This window comes from Narcine bancroftii, unplaced genomic scaffold (assembly GCF_036971445.1).
Source record: "Narcine bancroftii isolate sNarBan1 unplaced genomic scaffold, sNarBan1.hap1 Scaffold_153, whole genome shotgun sequence".
NCBI lineage: Eukaryota > Metazoa > Chordata > Chondrichthyes > Torpediniformes > Narcinidae > Narcine > Narcine bancroftii.
In genome coordinates, this window is record NW_027211888.1 from 1,480 (window position 1) to 25,693 (window position 24,214).

A 24,214-nucleotide genomic window follows, 5' to 3' on the forward strand; every position below is an offset into this window, starting at 1 on the left:
TGAATCCTCTGCTACTCAGATGTTGATGGTGTGTGGTCTTCCTGTTTTCTGATGCCCTTTGTTAGTCCTCCGCTTACCCAGAGATCATGGTGGTGAGGAAATCTAACACATCTAAATAAAAATGTTACAACTTAGAGGATAATCTCGCATGTCTAGAGGGATGAAAAGAGCATTATTACAAATTGAAGCCTAATATTTGAATATTCAGGTGTCAAATTTGCAAAAGCATAGAGTATATATTTCTCAAGCTATATGCAATTTTTTCTAAATGAATACAACTTCGAAATTTTTGCATGTCATCTTGGCAACCCTAAAAGTATATCTGATTTCCAAGTAAGTGCAATATATTTCCTCATCTCCGCTAATACTTATTTAACAAATTTCAATTGATATATTAATAGTTTTAATTTGGGCCTTGTTCCTTCAGTATTTCCCAATAAAAGTAAGGTTGGATTTTGCAGAAAACAACTCCTGTAACTTGTTCCAAAAAATTTGTAATTCTCCCCAAAAAGATCTTGCATCTTTTTGGACAAAGCTAAGTTGAATGCAAGAAAATTGCGACATCTTCACCACACCTAAAACATTCATCTGATCAGTCTGATTTTATTCTATACAATTTCTCTAGTGTAAGAAGTAACTGTAGAAGAAAAACTAGTTGTGAATTCCTTCATCACTGCTGCAGTGTGGAACTCTGGTCAATAGATCCAAAATGCTGAGTTGAAGTGAATTAATACAACTCCCCTGGATCACGTGATCTCTATTGCCAAATCAGCTCCTTGTAGAGCTTTTCAAATCCAATTGCTTGAGTCACCTGACTCCCGGTGCAGCTTTCAATAAAATCCTTACTGACATCTGCTTCATGACTGATGTAAAAATAATTATACTGAACTAATTTATATCTTACATTGAGATCATTATATGGATCTTCCCATATTTGCCAATCGATTACAATATTCAGAACCATTTCCCACCTTTGTCTCATCTTAAGAACTCCTCATTTAAAAGTTCCTCCTTGTAATAAAGAGGACATCATCGAAGTAAATTTTTTAACAATTCCTCTTTATAAGGAATTTCTATTTCAGTACAACATGGTTGGCCCTAACTTATCCTTCAAATATGCTCTTATTTGGAAATAGCAAAAAAGAATGCTATGAGTTATATATTTATTTCTCAGTTGCTCAAATTACATTAATTGATCCCTTTCATTATTATCTTCAACATTCATAATCCCCTTACAAACCATCTATCCAAAAATTGATGATCCTTTGAAAAAGATATGAGGATTTTGAATCAAAGCTATTCTGGGTGCTGTACATCCACTTACACCAATTTCATCATTTATTTAATTCCATATATGTATCAAAAATGGTGTATCTCTATCACCAACCATTAATTTCGATTCCCACTTGTATATAAATTCTTCTGCTTTTCTCTATCTTATTTTATTTGATGGTAATTTTTCCCTTTCAAAAAAAGAAGCAAAATATCTCATTTGAGCTGCTCAATGACAATTTTTTTAAAATTAGGAAGCTGTGGTCCTCTCAATGCAGAATTTGCATTGGTTCAATAACATGGGATTCAATTAGAAATGGGTTAATGTAACATAAAACCACTATGCAGACTGTTTTCTAAGAATAGAATACCAGAGGAGGGTTGTCTAGGTCTTCCGCAAGATAAAGATCACAAGATGTAGGCCCATTGAGTGTGTTCCACCATTTTTCCACAGCCCCACTGCCCAGCTTTCTCTCCATAACCCTTGATTCCTTGACTAATCAAATACCTCTCAATCTCTGAATGAAATACACGCAATGACCTCAGTTCCACGATTCACGACCCACTGACAAAATAATTTTTTCCACATCTGTTTCATAGTGGCACCCTTTTATCCTGAAATTATGCTCTCTTGTCCTCAAATCTCCTACCATGGGAAACTTCTTTGCCATATGTACTCTGTCCAGGCCTTCCAGCATTTCAAATGCCTCTGAGGTCCCCCTTAGATTAATTTAATTTTGTGAGGCGTACTTTAGAGACCAAATATTTGGGCTTTTAATGGTGACCTATTTAAATGAACAAAATCTGATTAGAATTTGTTTATGGAAAGTTTGGAAGTTGCCACAAAAAAAACGGAGCATATAAATTAGATGTTGTAATGAAGAGAAATGAACAATACAATGAGCCTTGTGTCATAGTATCTACCTCAGTCTACCGTACATCACGTTAAACCTTCTCCCCACTGTGAATGCGGTATCTCCCGCTGTTTATTGTACATCACTTTTAAACCTACTCCATACTCTGAAATCTGTGTCACAGTATCGGCCTCCATCTACCGTACATTCCCATTAACATTCTCCCTATTGTGAACTTGGTGTCACAGTATCAAACACAGTTTATCGTACATTACTGTTCAACTGTATGACGGATGTGAACCCAGTGTCCCAATATTTGACACAGTTTATCGTTCATCACTGTTAAAACTTATTCCCTCTGTTCACCTGGTGTCACAGTATCCATCTCAATTTACCATACATCACCGTTCATCCTTCTCCCCACTGTGAACCTGGGGTCACAGTATTTGACACAGTTTATCGTTCATTACTGTGAAACCTTCTCGCACTGTGAACCTAGGGTCAAAGTATCTTGCACAGTTTATGGTGCAGTAGTGATTGACCTTCTCCCCATTGTGAATCCGGTTTCACAGTATCTGCCTCTGTCTTCTGTTCATCACCATTAAACCACTCCCCACAGTGAATCCGGTGTCACAGTATCTCATGGAGTTTATACTATTTGTCTCAATCTGCCATACATCATCATTAAACCATCTCCACACAGTGAACCCGGTGTCATAATATCTGGAACTGTTTATCGTGTATCACTGTTAAACATTCTCATTACTGTGAACCCAGTGTCACAGTATCTGACATAGTTTATTGTACATCAATGTTGAACCTTCTCCCCACTGTGAACCTGGTGTCATAGTATATGCCAGAGTTTATTATATATCACCATTAAAACTTCATAATATTGTGAACATCGTGTCACAGTATTGCCACAGTTTATCATACATCACTGTTCATCCTTCTCCCCACTGTAAACCCATTGTCTCTCTATCTGCCACAGATTATCGTACATCGCCATTAAACCTCTTTCCCCTTTGAACCTTCTGTCAAAATATCTGCTACACATAATCCTACACTCTTAAATCCATAACAAATGGATATCAGGTGTCACAGTACCTGGGACTGTTTATCGTACTGTTAAATCTTCCACCACTGTGAACTCAATGTCATAGTATCTGCCTCACTCTAACGAACATCATAAAACCTTCTCCTCACTGTGAACCTGGTGTCTCTGCATCTGCCATAATGTATCATATATCACTGTTAAACCTACTCACTACTGTGTACCTGGTGTGAAAAGTATCTGTCAAAGTGTACCATACATCCTCATTAAACATTCTCCCCACTGTGTAACTGGTGTCACAGTATCTGCCTCAGTCTGCCATACATCACCATTAAACCTTCTCCTTACTGTGAACCTGGTTTTACAGTACCTGACACAGTTTATCATACAGCACTTTTAAACTTTCTCCCCGCCTTGTACCTGGTGTTACAGTATCTGACACAGTTTATTGTACATCACTTTTTAACCATTTCGCTACTGTGAACCCAGTGTCACAAAATATGCCTGAGTCTACCGTCTATCACCATTAAACCATTTCTCCACTTTAAACTCGAAGTCACCGTATCCACCAAAGTTTATCGCACATCACCATTAAAACTTCTCACCACTGTGAAACCTTTGTCACAGGATCTGTCTAACTCTACTGAACATCACCGTTAATCCTTCTCCCCACTATGAGACCCTTGTTACTGTATTTGGCACAGTTATTGTACATCACTTAAACCCTCTCAACACTGTGTACCTGGTATCATAATATCTGCTTCACTCTACAGTACATCACTGTTAAACCAACTGTCAAATTGGAGTCACTGTATCTGGCAGGAAGACCATTCCACTTCTGGCTTTTAACAGGCGGACTATTCCACATTCGGCATATGACAGACAGACCATTCCACATCAGGCATTTTCCAGGAAGGCCATTCCACAACATGAATCTGACAGGCAGAACATTCCACATCTGGCTTCTGGCAGGGTGACCATTTGACATCCGGAATCTGGCAGGTGGACAATATCACATCTGCCAAATGTCATGAAGCTAATTCCACATGCGGCATCTTGCAGACGGAACATTTTACATCTGCCATCAGGCAGGCAGCCCATTCCACAAATGGCATATTCCTGGTGGAGCTTTCAAAATCTGGCATCTAGCAGGTAGACCATTCCACATATGGCATTTGCCAGAAAGACCATTCCACATCTGACAGGGGGAACATTCCACATCTGGCAACTGCCTGAAGACCACTACACAGCTGGCATCTGGCATGAGGACCATTCCACATCCAGCATATAGTTCGCATACCATTCCACATGCTGTATCTTGCAGCTGGACCATTCCACATCCAGCCTCTAGCAAGTTTACCATACCCCATCTGGCACCTGTCAGGTGGACCAGTTCAAATCTGGCATCAGGCAGGTTGACTACTCCACATCCAGCATCTGACAGGACTACTATTCCACATCTGGCAGAAAACCATTCCACATCTGGCAACTGGCAGGTGGACCATTCCATATCCAGCATCTGACACGAAGTCCATTCAACTTCCAGCATCCGGCACGAATTCCATTCCACATCTGGCATCTGTCCAGAAGTTCATTCTACATCCGGCATCTGGCCGGTGAACCATTACACATCCAGCAGCTGGCAGATGGACCATTTCACGTCTGGCATTTTACAGGGGGACCATTGCATATCTGGCATCTGTTAGGTGGACGTTTCCATATCCAGCAAATGGCAGGAAGCTGATACGACATTTGACATCTGACAGGCAGACCATTCCACATCCGGCATCTGGCAAGTGGTCCATTCCAAATCCGGCATCTCGCAGGTAGACAATTCCACATCTGGCATCTGTCAGGCAGACTAGTCAATATCTGGCATCAAGTGGGTGGATATTACCACATCTGGCAGGCCGACACTCCACATCCTACATCTGGGGAAAAAGAAACATTCCACATCTGGCATCTGGCAGGTGGTCTATTCCACTCCAGCATCAGCCAGGTAAACCATTCCATATCCATCATCTGGCAGAGGATCATTCCACATCCTGCAACTGACAAACATACCATTTCACATCTGGCATCTGGCACGAATTCCATTCCACATTGGGCATCTGTCCAGAAGATCATTCTACATCCTGCATCTCGTCGGTGTACCATTACACATCTGGCACGAAGTCCATTCCACATCCGGATTCTCACAGAAGGACCATTCCACCTCCGGCATCTGGCAGGTGGACCATTCCACATCTGGCATCTCGCAGGAGGACGATTCCACATCCAGCATTTTGCAGGTGGACAATTACACCTCCGCAATTCCGCGCCACATTGGCCCTTCCCCTATATGGTTACATGCCCTGGTGGCTGCCACTGACGAGTGTATCCAATGTTGGCCGGGACAGCCCTTAATATTTGCCAATGGGGATTTGCATTTGGAATTCGGACTATTACTTAAAGACTAGTGGTGGGTCGGGCTAAGTGGGATCCTGTGATGGTGCCTCCCCCCCCCTAAAACCAGTATGCATTCCACAATATCGTATCGCTGGAGGGCAGGAAGAGATTACTGCCACCATCAATGCTTTGCAAGAAGAAGGAGTAGTGAGGCCCTCAACATTGCCCTTTAATAGCCCTGTTTGGCCAGTGCAGAAGTCGGATGGCTCCTGGAGGATGACAGTTGATTATTGTTTCTTGAACAAACATGCCCCACCACTTGCTTCGGCAGTTCCGGACATTGTCACCCTTATTGAAAACATTGCTACTAGGAACTCAGGAATATGTTATGCTGTCATTGATCTCGCTAACGTCTTCTTCAGTATTCTTATAGACGAGGTCTCACAGGATCAGTTCACCTTTACCTGGAGGGAACGTCAGTATACCTTCACCCACCTCCCTCAGGGCGATGTACACTCTCCCACTACTTGCCACAGCCTAATTGTCCGTGATTTGGAGACGGTGCCAGTATCGCCTTCCCTCTCAATTCACCATTATATTAATGATGTTATGATCCAAGGGGCCACGGAAGAAATGGTACAGAAAGCATTACAAGAGGACGCCTGGTTTACTGATGGTAGCAGCCGCTGGGTGAAAGGAAAGCAGAAGTGGAAGGCGGTGGCTTACTATCCCTGGTCAGGAACTCACTTATTGGAGGAGGGGGATGGTGGCTCCAGTCAATATGCTGAGTTGAAGGCGGTCACTTTACCACTAGACCCCCATGATCACCCTCTTCGCTTGTTCACTGATTCCTGGGCTATGGCTAATGGACTAGTGGTATGGATGTCTGATTGGCAAAAGAATGACTGGCTGGTACATGACCGCTCAGTATGGGGAAAACAGTTGTGGCAGCTGTTGTGGGACGCTTCCCATCATCGTGAGATAACCGTATATCACGTTGACGCCCATACCAATGCGACGACGAACATGGCACAACATAATGCAGTATCAGATCAGCTTGCCACTATCAGCCACGCCGATACCGTCCCCCTGGCTCGATGGGCACATGAACAGAGTAGCTATTTGGGGGAGAAGGGATCAGCTATGTGGCCTGTACACATGCCTTACCCATCCATCAGAACAATGTCCGCATGGTCGAGCGGACATGCCCAGCCTGCCAGCTTTTGAAGTCCCGCACTGTTCCTCCTCGTCTGCATGGTCGAATAAGACAGGGAGCTCACTCACCTGCAGTCTGGCAAATTGATTACATAGGCCCAATGCCAGATTGTATGGGTAAACGTTACGTCCTAGTAATGATTGACACTTTTTTGCTTTTCCCACCAAGACGGCTGACCAAGCTAGCACTATCCAAGGACTAAACCATTAAATTTCTTGTTATGATGTACCAGAAGTAATTCAGTCTGATAATGGCTCGCACTTCTCCGGGAAGGCAATCTGTGATTGGGCAGCTGACAACAGTATCTTATGGGTCCTTCTTTCTTTGGCTTGGCTTCGCGGATGAAGATTTATGGAGGGGTAGTGTCCACGTCAGCTGCAGGCTCATTTGTGGCTGACAAGTCTGATGCGGGACAGGCAGACACGGTTGCAGCGGTTGCAAAGGAAAATTGGTTGGTTGGGGTTGGGTGTTGGGTTTTTCCTCCTTTGTCTTTTGTCAGTGAGGTGGACTCTGCGGTCTTCTTCAAAGGAGGTTGCTGTCCGCCGAACTGTGAGGCGCCAAGATGCAGGGTTTGAGGCAATATTATCCCACTGGTGGTGGTCATGTGGCAGGCACTAAGAGATTTCTTTAGGCAGTCCTTGTACCTCTTCTTTGCTGCACCTCTGTCTCAGTGGCCAGTGGAGAGATTGCCATATAACATGATCTTGGGAACGCGATGGTCCTCCATTCTGGAGACGTGACCTAACCAGTGCAGTTGGATCTTCAGCAGCGTGGATTTGATGCTGTTGGCCTCTGCCATCTCGAGTACATTGATGTTGGAGATGAAGTCGCTCCAATGAATGTTGAGGATGGAGCGGAGACAACGCTGGTGGAAGCATTCTAGGAGCCGTAGGTTATGCCGGTAGAGGACCCATTATTAGGAGCCGAACAGGAGTGTGGGTATGACAACGGCTCTGTATACACTAATCTTTGTGAGGTTTTTCAGTTGGTTGTTTTTCCAGACTCTTTTGTGTAGTCTTCCAAAGGCGCTATTTGCCTTGGCGAGTCTGTTGTCTATCTCGTTGTCGATCCTTGCATCCGATGAAATGGTGCAGCCGAGATAGGTAAACTGGTTGACCGTTTTGAGTTTTGTGTGCCCGATGGAGATGTGGGGGGGCTGGTAGTCATGGTGGGAAGCTGGCTGATGGAGGATCTCAGTTTTCTTCAGGCTGACTTCCAGGCCAAACATTTTGGCAGTTTCCGCAAAACAGGACATCAAGCGCTGAAGAGCTGGCTCTGAATGGGCAACTAAATTGGCATCGTCTGCGAAGAGTAGTTCACGGACATGTTGCTCTTGTGTCTTGGTGTGAGCTTGCAGGCGCCTCAGATTGAAGAGACTGCTATCCGTGCGGTACCAGATGTAAACAGCGTCTTCATTGTTGAGGTCTTTCATGGCTTGTTTCAGCATCATGCTGAAGAAGATTGAAAAGAGGGTTGGTGCCAGAACGCAGCCTTGTTAATGGAGAAGGGTTCAGAGAGCTCTTTGCTGTATCTGACCCGACCTTGTTGGTTTTCGTGCAGTTGGATAACTTATGGGTCCACCATATTCCTTATTACTCACAGGATGCCGGGTTAGTTGAATGAATGCATGGTTTACTGAAGGAACAAATTAGTTTGTTAACACCACTGGGGACCCTGAAGGGGTGGTGCCATGTGCTGCAGCAGGCCGTCCATAATTTGAATCATCGCCTTTCCACCGACTTCTTCACGCTTCTGAACTACAGCCTATTCCAGAGGAAAAACAGTCATTGCCCCCCATTCCCGAGCTAGAGAATGTCGGACAAAAGGTATGGGTGACACCATCAGGTAGTGTCTGTTATATAGAGAATTTAGGTTAAAATGACTTAAGTTAAAATGTGATGATTAATCATAAAAAGGGAAGCCAGAACGGACAGGGAGCTTACTAGCAGCCAAGGACAAAAGGTTCAGCTGAATATGTTTTTTTAAAAACCTATCTTTTCATGGTCATAGTGAGAGACATGCAGGAGACAAAGGATTGATAAGAAGGGTGAGAAACAGAATTTAGTGTATGTAGAGTTCACAGCGTACGTAACGAACGTGATAATTAAAAATGCAGTTATACTTAGAATGCTTTTGTAATACTAACCAATTAAAACAGTATTAATAAGAAGGGGAAGGGCAAACAATAAGGGTATAAAAATCAATGCACTGTATGTATCGGGGCTTAACTGGTGAGAAGCCAGTTAAGTCCAACTCTGCAGACTTGTAAATAAAGCTTGTCGTGTCATCAGTTTTAAAGAGACTCATGTGTGAGAAGTTTTATTTCTGACAAATGGGGGCTCGTCCGGGATCTACACTCCGGCCGTGAGGGGAGGCGAGAAGAGGGACATCGGAGGTGGTGCACGCCGCTGAGTTCAGCGGCTCCTAGTCCCTTGCTCGTCGCTTCGGGCGGCTTGAGCGAGTGGTATCCGGACAAGGTGACACGACAAGACGGAGAGGAGAAGGGTGACGGTTCAATCCCCGGGAAGACACCGGTAAGTGACGACTTACGATTGTGGTGTGGGGATTGGGTAACAGGTGTAACGGGATACACCTGTTTGGATAAAAAAACCTAACATAATAGATCAGGTATAGAGCTTTTGTCGTGGCGTGAGGACCCTGTCGTGGGACTCTAGGATAGACCCCAGGGAAACCTCGGCGGTAACCGAAGGAGGGACAGCACCTCTGACGAAGTGCCGAGAAGAGAGGGGTCAACCCCAGGGAAACCTCAGCGGTAACCGAAGGAGGGACAGTACCTCCGACGAGGCGTCTGAGAAGAAGGGAGTAGGGTCCAGAACGAGAGGGTCCTCAGCAACGATAAACAGATCTAGGTGGGAAAATGGGAGGATCAAAATCTAAGGGCTCGTCTGAAAATTCAGGACAATTCCTGGGAGTACCCCTTGACAGCCCTTTGGGGAGAATGTTTGAAAATTGGGATAGTAATAGATATCGGGACAAAAACAAGAAAAAGATGGTCCAATATTGTCTCCTTTGGTCAAAACAACCTATTAAAGGTTCCTCGGTCTGGTGGCCGAAATTTGGATCTGATGAGGATTGGGTTAGACAAACATTAAACATATATGTAAATTCGAGACCAAAGGTGAATCAAGAAGAGTCAGCATATGCATTTTGTTGGGTTCCCTGGCCAGGATCCTTAACAGAATGTTTTAAATTGAGAGTGGCAGGAGAAAAGAAATGGGAACCTCTGGACAACCTTCCCCCTCCTTATATTCCCCCGGTGCCTACTGCGCCCGAGGAAAGCTTATTACCGGAGGGGAAAGGTGATGAATCTGATTGCCCCGAAGGGGGCCGGGATAAAAAGGATGAATTAAGGGAGTCGGACCCTAAACTTCCACCGGTAAACCGACCCTGGACAAGATCCCAGACTGGTCCAGGACCATCAAAGTTTTCAATAAACCTAAATCCCCTGAGAGAAATTCCTATGGGAGGACCGGGAGGGGGAACGGGATATGTGAATGTTCCCCTAACTAGTACAGAGGTGCGGGGATTTAAGAAAGAAATGAAAAAGTTATTGGAAGATCCTATAGGACTGGCTGAACAGCTCGACCAATTCCTGGGACCAAACACATATACGTGGGAAGAGATGCAGGCAATAATGGGAACATTATTCTGCCCTCCTCATGTGGGAATATGAACAACCTGGGGACCCCAGACCCCATGAACAAAAATATCCCTTAAAAGAACCCAGGTGGGACAAATGAACACCCGAGGGATTGAAAAGTATGAGACAATATAGAGAGTGGACAATTAAAGGGATACGGGAGGCTGTGCCAAAGGGTCACAATTTTACCAAGGCATTTGGGAACCACCAGGGGAAAGACGAGTCCCCTACTGATTTTTTGGAGAGGGTGAGAAAGAATGTCCAACAGTATGCTGGCGTGGACCCTAGTACACCAATGGGTGAACAGCTTATTCGAATTGAATTTGTTTCCAAATCATGGCAGGACATTAGAAAGAAACTAGAAAAGGAGGAGGACTGGAGTGAAAAACCCCTAAGTGAACTGTTAAAAAAGGCACAAAAAGTATATGTGCAGAGAGAAGAAGAAGATCAAAAGAAGGCGACAAAGGTTATGGTACAGACTATCCGACAGATGAATGCTGAATCCAGAGGGGAAAGAAAACAAAACCTTCCTCTAAACAATCCAAAATATCCAAGAGAGGGAAGACCCCGGAGATTCGTTAAGTGCTATTACTGCAATGAGGAAGGACACTTTAAGAGGGAATGCCCCCGATACAAGAGGGAATTGCGTGCCCTCGAACTTATGGAAGAAGATTAGGGGTGTCAGGGGTTCCAAATGTTAGGGACCAAATATAAGAGGGAACCCCTGGTAAAACTAAAAATTGGTCCCAAGGGAGAAGAGGTGGTGTTTATGGTGGACACAGGAGCGGAACGAAGTAGTGTAATAACTGTGCCAATCGGAACTGAGCCTATAAAAAGTAATTTGACAATTTCTGGGATAGAAGGAGCTCCCAGAATGGTATCAATAATTCCCCAAGTAACAGTGAAACTGGAAGAAAGAGAAGGGGTACAAGACCTCTTGTTGTTACCGTCGGCTGGATTTAACCTCCTAGGAAGGGACTTACAGGCTCTCCTAGGTTTGGGTGCTCTCCCTATGGACGGAGAAGTGCGAGTCCACCTCTGTGCTCTAAAGGAAGAGGATGAACGGCAGATTGACGAGAGAGTCTGGTATAAGGAGGGAAATCGAGGAGGTCTGGACATCCCACCTTTACATGTCACATTAATACCAGGTCATCAGCCGGTAAGGAAACGTCAGTATCCTATTTCTTTGGAAGGGAGAAAAGGAGACTCTAATACGAGACGGACTATTAGAAGAATGCATGTCACCTTATAACACCCCTATACTCCCAGTGAAAAAGTCAGATGGATCCTATCGCCTAGTTCAGGATCTAAGAAGTTTGAATGCTATTGTTCAGACCCGCCACCCAGTGGTGCCTAATCCCTATACTATTATGAGTCGGATTCCCCCAGACCATGAGTGGTTTAGTGTTATCGACTTGAAGGATGCCTTCTGGACGTGTCCATTAGAAGAGGAAAGTAGAGATATGTTTGCGTTTGAATGGGAAAATCCATGGACAGGTAGACGGAGACAGCTTCGGTGGACTGTATTGCCCCAAGGGTTCACTGAATCTCCGAACCTGTTTGGACAAATGCTAGAACAAATCCTGGTGGACTATCCACAATCTGATGATTCCCAACTAATGCAGTATGTGGACGATTTACTATTATCAGGACCCAAGGAACAAGAAATGAGGGGAGATACAATTAGACTTGAATTATCTGGGGAAAAAGGGTCTACGGGTGTCCAGGAACAAGTTACAGTTCGTTGAGAGAACTGTGGTATATCTGGGACACCAGATAAGTAAAGGACAGAAACGGATTACCCCTGAACGGATTGCGGGAATCACTAGAATGCCGTTACCCCGTAATAAGAAGGAAATAAGACAATTCCTGGGACTCTTAGGATACTGTAGGTTATGGATAGAGGACTACTCAGTTTTGGTGAAGTTTATGTATGATAAACTGACAAATGAAAATGACTATCCATTGAAATGGACCCAGGAGGAGGAGGGATGGTTCGAGGACTTGAAACATCGCCTAACACGAGCCCCAGTGCTCACTCTGCCCTCTTTAAAACAGCCCTTCCAGCTATTTGTCACTCATAACCAAGGAACAGCTGTGGGAGTTTTAACACAAGAAAAAGGCGGTCAGCGACACCCAGTAGCTTTCCTTTCCAAAATGATGGACCCAGTGTCTCGCGGATGGCCGACGTGTATCCAGGGAGTAGCGGCTGCTGCTCTGTTGGTAGAGGAAGCACGTAAACTTACTTTTGGAGGAAAGATGACTGTGTACACCTCCCATTCTGTGAGTGTTTTATTAACACAAACTGCCCATCGATGGCTGACTGATTCTCGCATATTAAAGTATGAAACCATTTTAATGGTTGGAGAAGATTTACAGTTTGCAAAAATTAATAGCTGCAACCCAGCTCAATTTTTATACGGCAGTGAAACAGAGAAAGAGGTGGAGCATGACTGTGTCGAGTTGACAGATCTTCAGACCAAGACCCGAGAAGACCTTTGCGATACTCCGCTGGGAGAAGGATATGAATTCTACATTGATGGCTCCGCCAGATGCGTTGACGGAATGAGAAGAAGTGGGTATGCTATAATAGAAGGAAATACTTGGAAAGTAGTAGAATCCACGAGACTACCCGGAAGCTGGTCAGCACAATCCTGTGAACTATATGCCTTGCAGAGAGCCCTCAGAATACTGGCAAAGAAAATTGGAACGATTTACACTGATTCCAAATACGCATACGGGGTAGTGCATACCTTTGGTAAGATCTGGAAGGAGCGTGGTCTAATTACATCAAGAGGAAAGGAATTGGCACACGAACAAATGATTACTCTGACTTTAGAAGCCTTGACATTACCCCAGGAAATAGCAGTGGTCTAGATACCAAGCCATCAGAGGGGAGATACCCCGACAGCAATTGGAAACAGACTGGCTGATGAAGAAGCCAAAAGGGCAGCCATGCAACAAGAAGTCCGTTTGCTGACCTTAATTCCAATAAGGCAAGGCATAAAGAAGGCTCCCATTTTCACTGCTAAGGAAGAAAAGGACATGGCTCAGCTGGGCGCAAGCCAGCTGCCTGATGGAACATGGAAGACACCAGATGGAAGAATGGTTCTAAATAAAGAAATAACTCGCAATATTTTAAAACACCTGCATCAACAGAGCCACTGGGGCACCCAAGCCTTATGTGACACAGTGCTTCGAGAATATGTGTGTAAGGGAATCTACACCTTGGCCCAACAAGAGGTGCAAAATTGTTACCTATGCACAAAAATTAATAAGAAGATAATGAGGACAGGGACCATGGGAGGTCAACCATTAGCCATACGCCCTTTTCAACGTATCCAGATCGACTTCACAGAGTTACCTCAAGTTCAAAGATGGAAATATCTGTTGGTGATAATAGATCACTTTACCCGATGGGTAGAAGCCTTCCCAACAATAAATACTACAGCCTCTACAGTAGCTCGCCTCCTCCTAGAGCAGATAATCCCCAGATATGGTATAATGGATTCTATAGACTCAGACAGGGGTCCACATTTTTCTTCAAAAATCCAGCAATTGATTTGTGATGCATTACAGGTCTCTTGGAAATTACATACCCCTTGGCATCCACAAAGCTCAGGGAAGGTCGAGCGTATGAATGGAACACTAAAAATCCAATTGACAAAGTTAATGGTGGAAACTAAAATGCCTTGGATAAAGTGTCTGCCCCTAGCCTTATTGAGAATTCGTACTGCCCCACGAAAAGATGTAGGGCTGTCCCCTTATGAAATGATGTTTGGGCTTCCCTTCTGGAGTACAGTTGAGGGGTGTCCCACCTTGGGGGAAGGGGATATATTTGTTAGGAACTATTTACAGGCACTGTCACGCTCTCTTACAGATTTACGAAAGAGAGGACTATTGGCACAAACACCGCCTCTAGACTTTTCTTTACACAAAGTGGAACCAGGAGACTGGATTCTTATCAAGACCTGGAAGACTGAAAAACTCCAGCCCCAGTGGGAAGGTCCATACCAAGTTCTCTTAACTACAGAAGCTGCAGCACGAACAAGAGAGAAGGGGTGGACACACGCATCCAGATTTAAGGGACCTGTAGAGGCGCCTCAGGACCCTGATACGAACTCAGACTGGACTTGTGTTCCTGGAGAAAAACCTCTTACTTTACGATTTCGCAGAAAGACTTGATTCACAATGTTATTGTTATGTTCTTTGATTTTTCTTAGTTTGCCTATGTCTTTATCAGGTGTGAAATGTAAGAAATGCAGAGACACAGTGGTCCTGTTTCAGGACCACATTTGGGGAAGAAAGGAAGGTAATTTCATTTCCCATACCTCAGTTCCTGAGAAATGCTGGGCAGAAAATACCACCCAACATCCATATACCCCTTGTGTGGAAAAAGAAGGAAATAATATGGGTCATTATATACAGATTCCTAATACCACTCCTTTCCCTCTTAACGGTTGGAAGGGTGACTCAGGCCCACCATGCCCTGATGGACTCTGGTTTTGCATACACCAGCGTACTGTTCCAATGAAAAGTTCCACTCCACACTCGAAAGTGCCTGCCCCTTTAAGACAGCCGGACTTAGTTCGAGTCCATCCAAATAACCATGAAAGTTTCGGTCATGCAGTTGGGGGAAATAACCTTTTTGTAGATCTTGCAACTAAAATTGCAGGAACTTTTAATGTAACCAATTGTTGGGTCTGCGGGGGTCCACGGATGAATTCATATCTATATATATTACACACATTTTAAAGAGAGAAAGGGGTGGATTGTTATATAGAGAATTTAGGTTAAAATGACTTAAGTTAAAATGTGATGATTAATCATAAAAAGGGAAGCCAGAACGGACAGGGAGCTTACTAGCAGCCAAGGACAAAAGGTTCAGCTGAATATGTTTTTTTAAAAACCTATCTTTTCATGGTCATAGTGAGAGACATGCAGGAGACAAAGGATTGATAAGAAGGGTGAGAAACAGAATTTAGTGTATGTAGAGTTCACAGCGTACGTAACGAACGTGATAATTAAAAATGCAGTTATACTTAGAATGCTTTTGTAATACTAACCAATTAAAACAGTATTAATAAGAAGGGGAAGGGCAAACAATAAGGGTATAAAAATCAATGCACTGTATGTATCGGGGCTTAACTGGTGAGAAGCCAGTTAAGTCCAACTCTGCAGACTTGTAAATAAAGCTTGTCGTGTCATCAGTTTTAAAGAGACTCATGTGTGAGAAGTTTTATTTCTGACAGTGTCCCTCCTGTAAAAGGAGAAATAGTGACACCTGCCCAGGGTAACACTCAGTGGATAGCTATTGAGGGACAGGATGGTTTAGTTTGTTTAAATACCGAAAGCTTATGGCACTGTGAGTGACATATGTCAGGCTTCTTTGTTCCAGGTCCTCCATCTTGTGCTCCTGCTGATCTGGCTTAACCGGTGCTTTGATGCCAGCAATTGGATTTGTAATGTCGAGGACGTTCCGAGGGAGTTGCCTGTGGGGGACACGGCCCGATATATCCACTAATATATCGGATATTGTTAAGCATGTTTCAAAATCTGTTGGTGAGCTTCAGCGTCTGGGTCTTGTGGCCCACAAGGATAGTTTGAGCTTGATTGGAACCCTTTTTCATGGTGAGCTGGTCCATTTGGTGGATTGGGCCACATTATTCTCCGTTGGTTGTCGCATTTTTGCTTGTTTTTGTGATTATCATAGTTTTAGTTTCTCTTTTTCACTCCTTCTGTACTCAAATGCTTGTAAGGTCTCATAAGTGACAGGCTGCGACCAAGGGGTGGAATGTAATGGAAGATTTAAACCATGTTTTTTATTTTTGCAGCCTTTGCTCCTGCAAGGCAGAGAACCAGCTTGTTGCATATGAATTAGTAGACATTATCTAAATTTACACTATGGGGCCCAGGGATGCATATGAATCAGTAGACATTATCCAACTTCCACCATGAGGCCCAGAGATGCAGTTGTCTTTTGTTGGTCGCAGACTGTCAGGAGACCTTGAAGACAATTAAATCATTTGTTCGAAGAGATAAGATCTGAAGTAAACAACTTTTGGGTAATATAAGCCATGGTCCCACTGCTTAAAGAGTCCCTCTTTGAGACTCTCCAAGAGGTGGCAACATCTCTCAGCAAGAAGAAGAACTTCAAGATTCCAACCAACGTCCCGGTCCGGGGAGGTGGAGAAGCTGCTACCGGCGCCCAGACAACCTACTACAAGTGTGCAGTCGTCGCCTCGCTTTGGCAGTTGGGACCAGTCCAGGCATTGATAAGTATAATTGGGAAGGGCTTGCATTTGGTAGTGTGAATTCAGCTAGCTATTTAATAATAAAGACTTGTATAAACTGAACTGCTCTCGGTGTGTATGTGTGTATGTGTGTGTATGTGTCTATTTTCTTTCGGTACCTCAAACACTGTGACCAATCTAAAAAGAACAAAATGAGAGGAATAAGTTTACCCAAGACAACGGGCATGTGGATGTAAGAGAACAGAAGGCAAGGGGTGTGGTACAGGTAAGGGTTAGTTTGTTGTGGAGAACATTTACAAAGGTCAGTACAGCCTTTATGGGATAAAGGGCCTGTACTGGGCAACAATGGTTGATGTTATAATGGATGCGGAAGCTCTGGGAAGGGGTAAGGGAGGGACTGGCCAGGAAGTCTGCAGATTCTGGGGCCGAGGGCAATGCACAAACATGCTGTGGAAACTCATGGATAGTTTTGTGAGGAGCAGGTCTTGCTTCATGAGTCAAATTGAGTTTTTCGAGGAGGTGTCAAAGGAAATAGATGAAGGTAAAGGTGTATATGGGCTGCACATGGATTTTAGTAAGGTTCCCACGGTGGCCTCATTCAGAATGTCGGGAGGCATGGGATCCATGGAGCCTTGGCTGTGTGGATTCAGAATTGGCTTGTCTGCAGAAAACAGAGGGTAGTAGTAGATGGAACAATGACTAGCGGCGCTCCAAGGTGATCTACTCTGGGACCCCAGCTCTTTGTGATTTTTATGAATGATGATGAGTGGAAGGGTGGGTACGTCAGCAGATGACACAGACCTGCACACTGCCAGATGACCAAAATGCAGACATGCGTGAAGACATTACCTTGGACAATGAGGATTTGGAGGTGTTCCAGAAGGCCAAGAACGCACTGGCCAACATCACTCTTCCATTAGACGCCAGGCCAAAGACACCCACCACTCTCACAGTAGACTCTTCCAGCACAGCAGTAGGGGGTGCACTGGAGCAATTCATCGAAGGGCAATGGCAGCCCCTTTGCTTCTTTAGCAGACACCTCTGGCCACCCGAACTCAACTACAGCGTCTTTGACTGAGAGCAATTGGTACTGTACCTGGCAGTCAGGCACTTCAGGTATTTTTGGAAGGTAGACAATTCAGGATGTTCATGGACCAGAAGTCATTAACTTTTGCCTTCCATAAGGTGTTGGACCCTTGATCAGCCAGGCAGCAGCAGCTCCTCTCATGAATCTGAGTTCACTACAGACATTCAACACATTTTGTGTGATGCACTGCCCCACCCCACAACCAAGTCTGTCCAGGCCCTGTCCCAGGGAATCGACTATTTAGCGCAAGGCAGGGGACAGCAGGAAGACCCTGAGATACTTGCATTCAGGACAGCAGTTTCCAGGCTCAGGCTGGAGGATGTTGACCTCGACCCTGGTAAGTAGATGCTCCTCTGTGACATTCCAATGGAAACCCTGCCTCATCGTGCTGACCACATGGAGATGGCAGGTTTTCGATGAGTTGCACAACCTGACGCACCCAGCCATCAGAACTTTCAAAATGGTGGTCAGTAGGATTGTCTTGCTGAGCCTCCGGAAACAGGTTGTCACGGGGCCAAGATCTGCACACTCTGCCAGATGACCAAAATGCAGAATACGTGAAGGCACCATCCCCAGACATTCAAGTCAGCACCACGTAGGTTCAGCCATGTCTACATTAACATTGTAGGGTCACTACTAGCCTCCCGCGGGGCAAGTTATCTTCTCACCATGATTGCCTGCTCCATGAGGTTCACCGAGGAGGTCCAGCTGTCTGACACAACCACTTGTGTCCTCCATTAAATTGGAAGCAGTAATAAATATGAAGGAGTGATTGATAATATATAGTCTCCCTTGTAGTTTGGGTGCAATGTATTTCTTGAGATCAGAGGAATCCAGGAGCCAGGACAGAGTGATCCTGTGTTTCCCAAGGATTTGATAGTTGGGGTAGTAGGAAGTGGAAGGGCCGAAGGGTTTACTGCTCCTTCGACTGCCTCTCTTTTCTGTCTTGCGATGCTGATTGGGTGCGACTGTGTGTTCCATCGCTCGCTGATGAGTTGCTTCAATTGCACGAGCCAATGGACTGATTCGGTGAGGCCGCTTTTGGATTGGACGCTGAAGTAGGGTTAGATTGATGGGCGGATTCGCGGGCTGATTGGCTCTTGCTGTGAGGAGGCGGGACGTTGGCGGTGGCGTCGTCAGCTCGGGGTCCGTCGCGTCGCCGAGGGCGCTAACGGGAAGAAGTTGGCAGCGGCGCCGGGACCTTCCTCAGCCGCGCGGTCCAGAGAGAGCGAGCGACCCGCAGCCCGATGGGCCCCACCGTTGAGCGGCCGGTACCGACGTGGTGTTTGGGTGGAGCCGAGGCGTCGGTGCGAGGCCTGATGGCGCCAACAGGGCGAGGCCGGAGGCCGCGGGGTAACTGGCAGCGGGGGGGGGGGGGGGGGGAGGGGAGGGGCAAGAAGGAGATTTGCACGTCTTTGGTTGGCGCATGCGCGATGGGTTCGCCACTTGGCGTTCGGTTCGCGCATGTACGATTGATACGCATGTGCCAAATGACGGCCCTAAGCGAACCCTTTGGGCAAGCGCCAACTGATGACTCGCGCATGCGCACAGAAATTAAGATGGCTTCCCCCAGCCGATGGACCCCGAGACACTGAGTCACAAATTCAATCCGCACATTTTGGGTCTTTCGTTCCCTGTGTCTCTGTTCTCGTTTGTCAAATCATTTGATTTTAAAAATAGGCTCTAATACTTCAGGCACCGCACACGGGGAAAACTCCGACTTGCGACCATTGTGAGATCTGACTGATCCTTCAGTCTCCATGACGGTCGCAGGTCGGGGAGGGCCGTCTTGGACTGTCCGAGTGTTGCTCCGATTTCACTTTTTTTTGCTCGCCCGGTCGCTTGGCGTGCTACAATCTCAGTGTTTATAAGGGGGAAATTCTTTTAATGTTTCATTTACTTTTGTTACATAATTCTTCCTAGATTATCTGTGTAACATTGAAGGTTATGGGTTTTCATGAACAGCAATCATGATTTTACTCATAATTTGATGACGAAATGGATGGGACACTTTTTGCTAATGCCCCATGTGAATTGAAATAAAAATGAAGTGACAAACTTAGGAAGGCTTGTTTACCCTTCTTTTAAAGCAGGATGTCCAGATGATTTTCATCTTGCTTGCTGAATTAAAATGTGATTTGTCTGTTCTTAATGGCAGCTGCCATATTGGCATTGCAAGGAAAGATGGGAAATGGGTCAGGTCCTTGGTGGTCCCAGTAATGCAATGGAGAAAGATGTCACAGGGCTGAATGTGGTTTAGGGAGGGAGAGGGTATTAATTTTTAGGAAACATATGTGTTCAGCCACCTATCAGTATTTTTTCTCAAATAGAAACTCCTGCTGGTAGAAGCCATTTCCTACTTTGAACAGGCCCAATGTCATTATCTAAGCAGATATTGTTACGAGCCCAAAGGACCCCAAAACTCAGCAGCAATAGACATTCACCAAGACAGGTGGTTTTTAAAACAGAAGTTATTTTTAATCAACTTTAAACATGAAAATAGAATGAAACTTTAACTTAACTAACCCAAATTAACCCCCTTCTAATTCTAAGCACACATGTTTGTAATGTGTTTAAATTTTATGAAAAGTTCTTTGGTTCACAGTTCAATCTCACTTCTCCTTCTTCCAAGTTCTCTGGATGCAGGCAATTCTTCTGCTGTGCACATAATTGATCATGTATAAATTTCACCAGGTTTTGGTGCTCGAAAGGTAAATATTTACCGCTCAGGAAGGTTCTTGTAGGGTTTGCAGAGAGTGATTTGTTGTTCCAGGATTTCCATAACTGAGGTACCACCATTAGTCACGTCAATGTCTCGCTGATGAAACTTGCCCCGTCAGGGTTTTCCAGATGGTAACTTCTTTCTTTAAGTGACCACAGAGTTCCATTTCTCTTATTCCAAACAACAGGAGTTCTTTCTTCTGCTCAAGCTGTGGTTAGATAAACAAAACCGGTGAGTGACTTTCCTGTAAGCGCCCTTCAGAAAGGTACTTGTAGTCATCCTGGCTCCATTTCCAAACAATGGTCATTCATTTTATTACATCAGTTCAGTTAACACCTACTTGTGTATGTGCATCAATATTTCTTCAGTCTTTCAAATAAAATCTGTTTTAAAAGGTATGTATGTATGTTTGTAACCTACACTAAATCTTACCAAAATCGCAAATATTACCAAATTCTCTAAATATATTTATTCATTACAATATCACGTAAGGAGCAACTGGGTCGATGAACTGCCTTGGGTTCTATTAGGAGTATGAACAGCTCCAAAAGAAAATCTGTCTGCATCATCTGTAGAATTGATGTTTCGTCCGGCCCTTATGGTTCCAGAAGATATTCACTTCAGGAACAATTCAGACATGGACATCCTTCAACAACTCCGCAAGGGTATTGCTAACAGCAAACCATCCTCTACCAACTGGCATGGCAAAACTAGACAACAAGTCCCCCAATCACTATTAAACACTGAATTTGTATTTGTACGAAGACAGGTTCCAGGGGCACCATTACTAAAACCACATGAAGGACCATTTTGTTTGATTAAGAGATATGGAGTGGTATATACATTGGACATCGGAGGGCATCCACAGCTATTCAGCGTGGACAGACTTAAACCTGCCATATGGACCCTACTTCACCAGTTCAGTGCTATCAACCCAGGCGACATGAACGTCTGCCTAACTCAAGCATATCTGGTATCTTAAGTTACAGTGACGATTTTGGGGGGGGCATGATATAGCGAGTGCACAGCGTGGTATTACGAATTGCCACCGTCAGTTCCTAGACTTAACTGACACATTACGGGCTAACTGTGTAAACATTTTTCATCACCCTATAAACTTTTTCGCATTGTAAACCCGGTGTCACGGTATCTGTCTCAGACTCCTGCAAATCACCGTTGTCACCTCCTACCCACTCTGTACCCGGAGTCAGAGTATATGCCTCAGTCTACCGAACATCACCATTAAAATGTCTCCCCACTGTTAACTCTGTGTCACGGTATCTGCAACAATGTATTGCGTTTCACGTTTAAACCTCTTCCACACTGTGAACTTGGTGTCACAGTACTTGTCACAGTTCATTGAACCTCAACGTTAAACCATCTCACTAATGTGAACCCAGTTTCACGGTATCCGCCTCAGTCTACAATACATCACTGTTAAACCTTCTACCCACTGTGAATCCGTTATAACAGTATATGCCAGAGTTTATTTTGTATCACCGATAAACTTTCTCCCCACTGTGAACCTGGTTTTCACAGTATCTGACACAGTTTATCCTTCATCACTGATAAACCTTCTCATTGATCTGAATCCGGTGTCACAGTTTCTGTCTCAGTGCGCCATACATCATTGTTAAAGCTGTCTCCCACGGATCCCCACCGTTTCCCATCAGTTCCCCACTGTTCCTCAGCTATTTCCCACCATTCCCCACTTTTCCCCATGGTTCCCCACTCTTCCACTCATTTCCCAATCTGTTCCCCCATTCTCCACAGTTCGCTATCTGTTCTCCACTGCTCCCCACTATTCACCCCTGTTCTCCACTGTTCCTTAGTGATCCCCACTTTTCCCCACTGTTCCTTAGTGATCCCCACTTTTTCCCATCTCTTCCATCCATTCATCAATTTTTCCCACTGTTGCCCTCAATACACCATTGTTCCCCAACTGTTCCCCACTGTTCCTCACTGTTCCCCACCTGTCACACACTTTTGACCAATGTTCCACACGTTCTCCAATGTTCGCCTTTTGTTCCCCATTGCTCTCCCCTGTTACCCTGTGTTCCCCACAGTTCTTCACTGTTCCCCACTTTTCTCCAGCTGTTCCCAATCTATTCCCCACTGTTGCCCTCTGTTCCCTACTGTTCTCCATTTCTCCCACTTTAACCTACTGTTCCACATTTCTTCCCCACTGTTCCCCACAGATCCCAACTGTTACCAACTGTACCCCATGGTTCCCCATTGTTGCCCATCAGATGCTCCTCTGTTTCCAATCTGTGCCCCATTTTTCCACACTGTTTCTCACAGTTCTCCACTGTTCACCATCTGTTCCCCACTGCTCCCCAGAATTACCCACTGTTCCCCATGGGTCCACTCTGTTCCCCATCTGTCCCCACAGTTCTCCAGCTGACCCCCTGTTCCACACTGTTCCGTTCTTTTCTCCACTGTTCTGCATCTGTTCTGCCAAGTGCAAGTGAGGACAAAAATGCAAGGTGAAGACAAGTGAATGTGTGGCTGAGGGGCTGGTGTAAAAGACAGTGTTTTGGCTTCTTGGACCATTGGGCTATCTTTTGGGGAAGGCATGACCTTTACAAAAAGAATGGGTTACACCTAAACTCAAAAGGGATCAATGTATTGGCAGCTAGGTTTGGTGCAGCCGTCGGATGCGGTTTAAACTAATTTGGCACTGGGATGGGAACCTGTATGATAAGCAAAGGACAGGAAAGATAAAATAGGAAAAGTTGGGTTAGGCAGCGAAAGTAAAAATCAGAAAGAGCAAGGAGGGTGAAAAAAGCAAATCTGAAGGCTTTATATCTTAATGCAAGAAGCATTCGGAACAAGGTAGATGAATTGGCTGTGGAAATTGAGACAAACAAATACGATTTGATTGGGATTACAAAACATGGCTGCAAGGTGGGCAAGCCTGGGAACTTAACATCCCGGGGTATACAATATTTGGGAGGGGTAGACAAGAAAGAAAAGGGGGTGGGGTAGCTTTGATGGTGAGAGAAGGAACCGACACAATTGACAGGAAGGTTATTAACTCGGAAGATACGGAATCTATATGGGTAAAACTGAGGAATAGCAAGGGGCGGAAAATGTTAGTGGGGGTGGTATATCGGCCTCCAAATAGTAATGTAGAGGTGAGGGAAGGCATAATAAGGGAAATTAGAGAAACGTGCAATAAGGGAACAGCTGTCATTATGGGAGACTTTAATTTACATATCGATTGGACTAGTCAAATTAGTAAAAATACTGAGGAGGAGGAATTCCTTGAATGTTTACGGGACGGTTATCTAGACCAATATGTCGAGGAACCAACTTGGGAGCAGGCCATTTTAGACTGGGTATTATGCAATGAAAAGGGCCTAATCAGCAAACTTGTTGTACAAGGCCCTTTGGGTAGGAGCGACCACAATATGATCGAATTCTCACTCGACATGGAGAGTGAAGAAATTATCACCGAGACTAAGGTCCTGAATTTAAATAAAGAGAATTATGATGGTATGAGACGGGAGGTGAGTAAGATTGATTGGGTGGTTTATGGGGTGGGGGGGGGGTGTTGACGGTGGATAGACAATGGAAAGCATTCAAAGATCTAATGGAAGAATTGCATAAAAATAAACCAAGAAAAGTGACTCAACTGGTGATAACAAGGGAAATTAGAGACAGCATTAGGTCCAAAGGGAGAACATATCAATTGGGCAAAAAA

At 44.8% G+C, this 24,214-nt stretch overlaps 2 long non-coding RNA genes across 3 annotated transcripts in view; both read left to right on the forward strand.

Annotated features, from left to right (window-relative positions):
- Positions 1–8,640: 8,640 nt before the first annotated feature.
- LOC138750472 (uncharacterized) lies at positions 8,641–15,667 on the forward strand. Its single transcript, XR_011349349.1, has 2 exons — positions 8,641–9,318; positions 14,326–15,667. It is a non-coding gene; the product is annotated as an uncharacterized lncRNA (long non-coding RNA).
- A 3,224-nt stretch (positions 15,668–18,891) lies between these two features.
- Positions 18,892–24,214, forward strand: part of LOC138750485 (uncharacterized) — a 167,577-nt gene continuing 162,254 nt past the window's right edge. The window contains exon 1 of one of the 2 annotated variants that reach the window (XR_011349357.1): positions 18,892–19,139. This is a non-coding gene — a long non-coding RNA (uncharacterized lncRNA). The remainder of the gene's footprint in view (positions 19,140–24,214) is intronic. The other variant, XR_011349358.1, reaches the window with a different exon arrangement.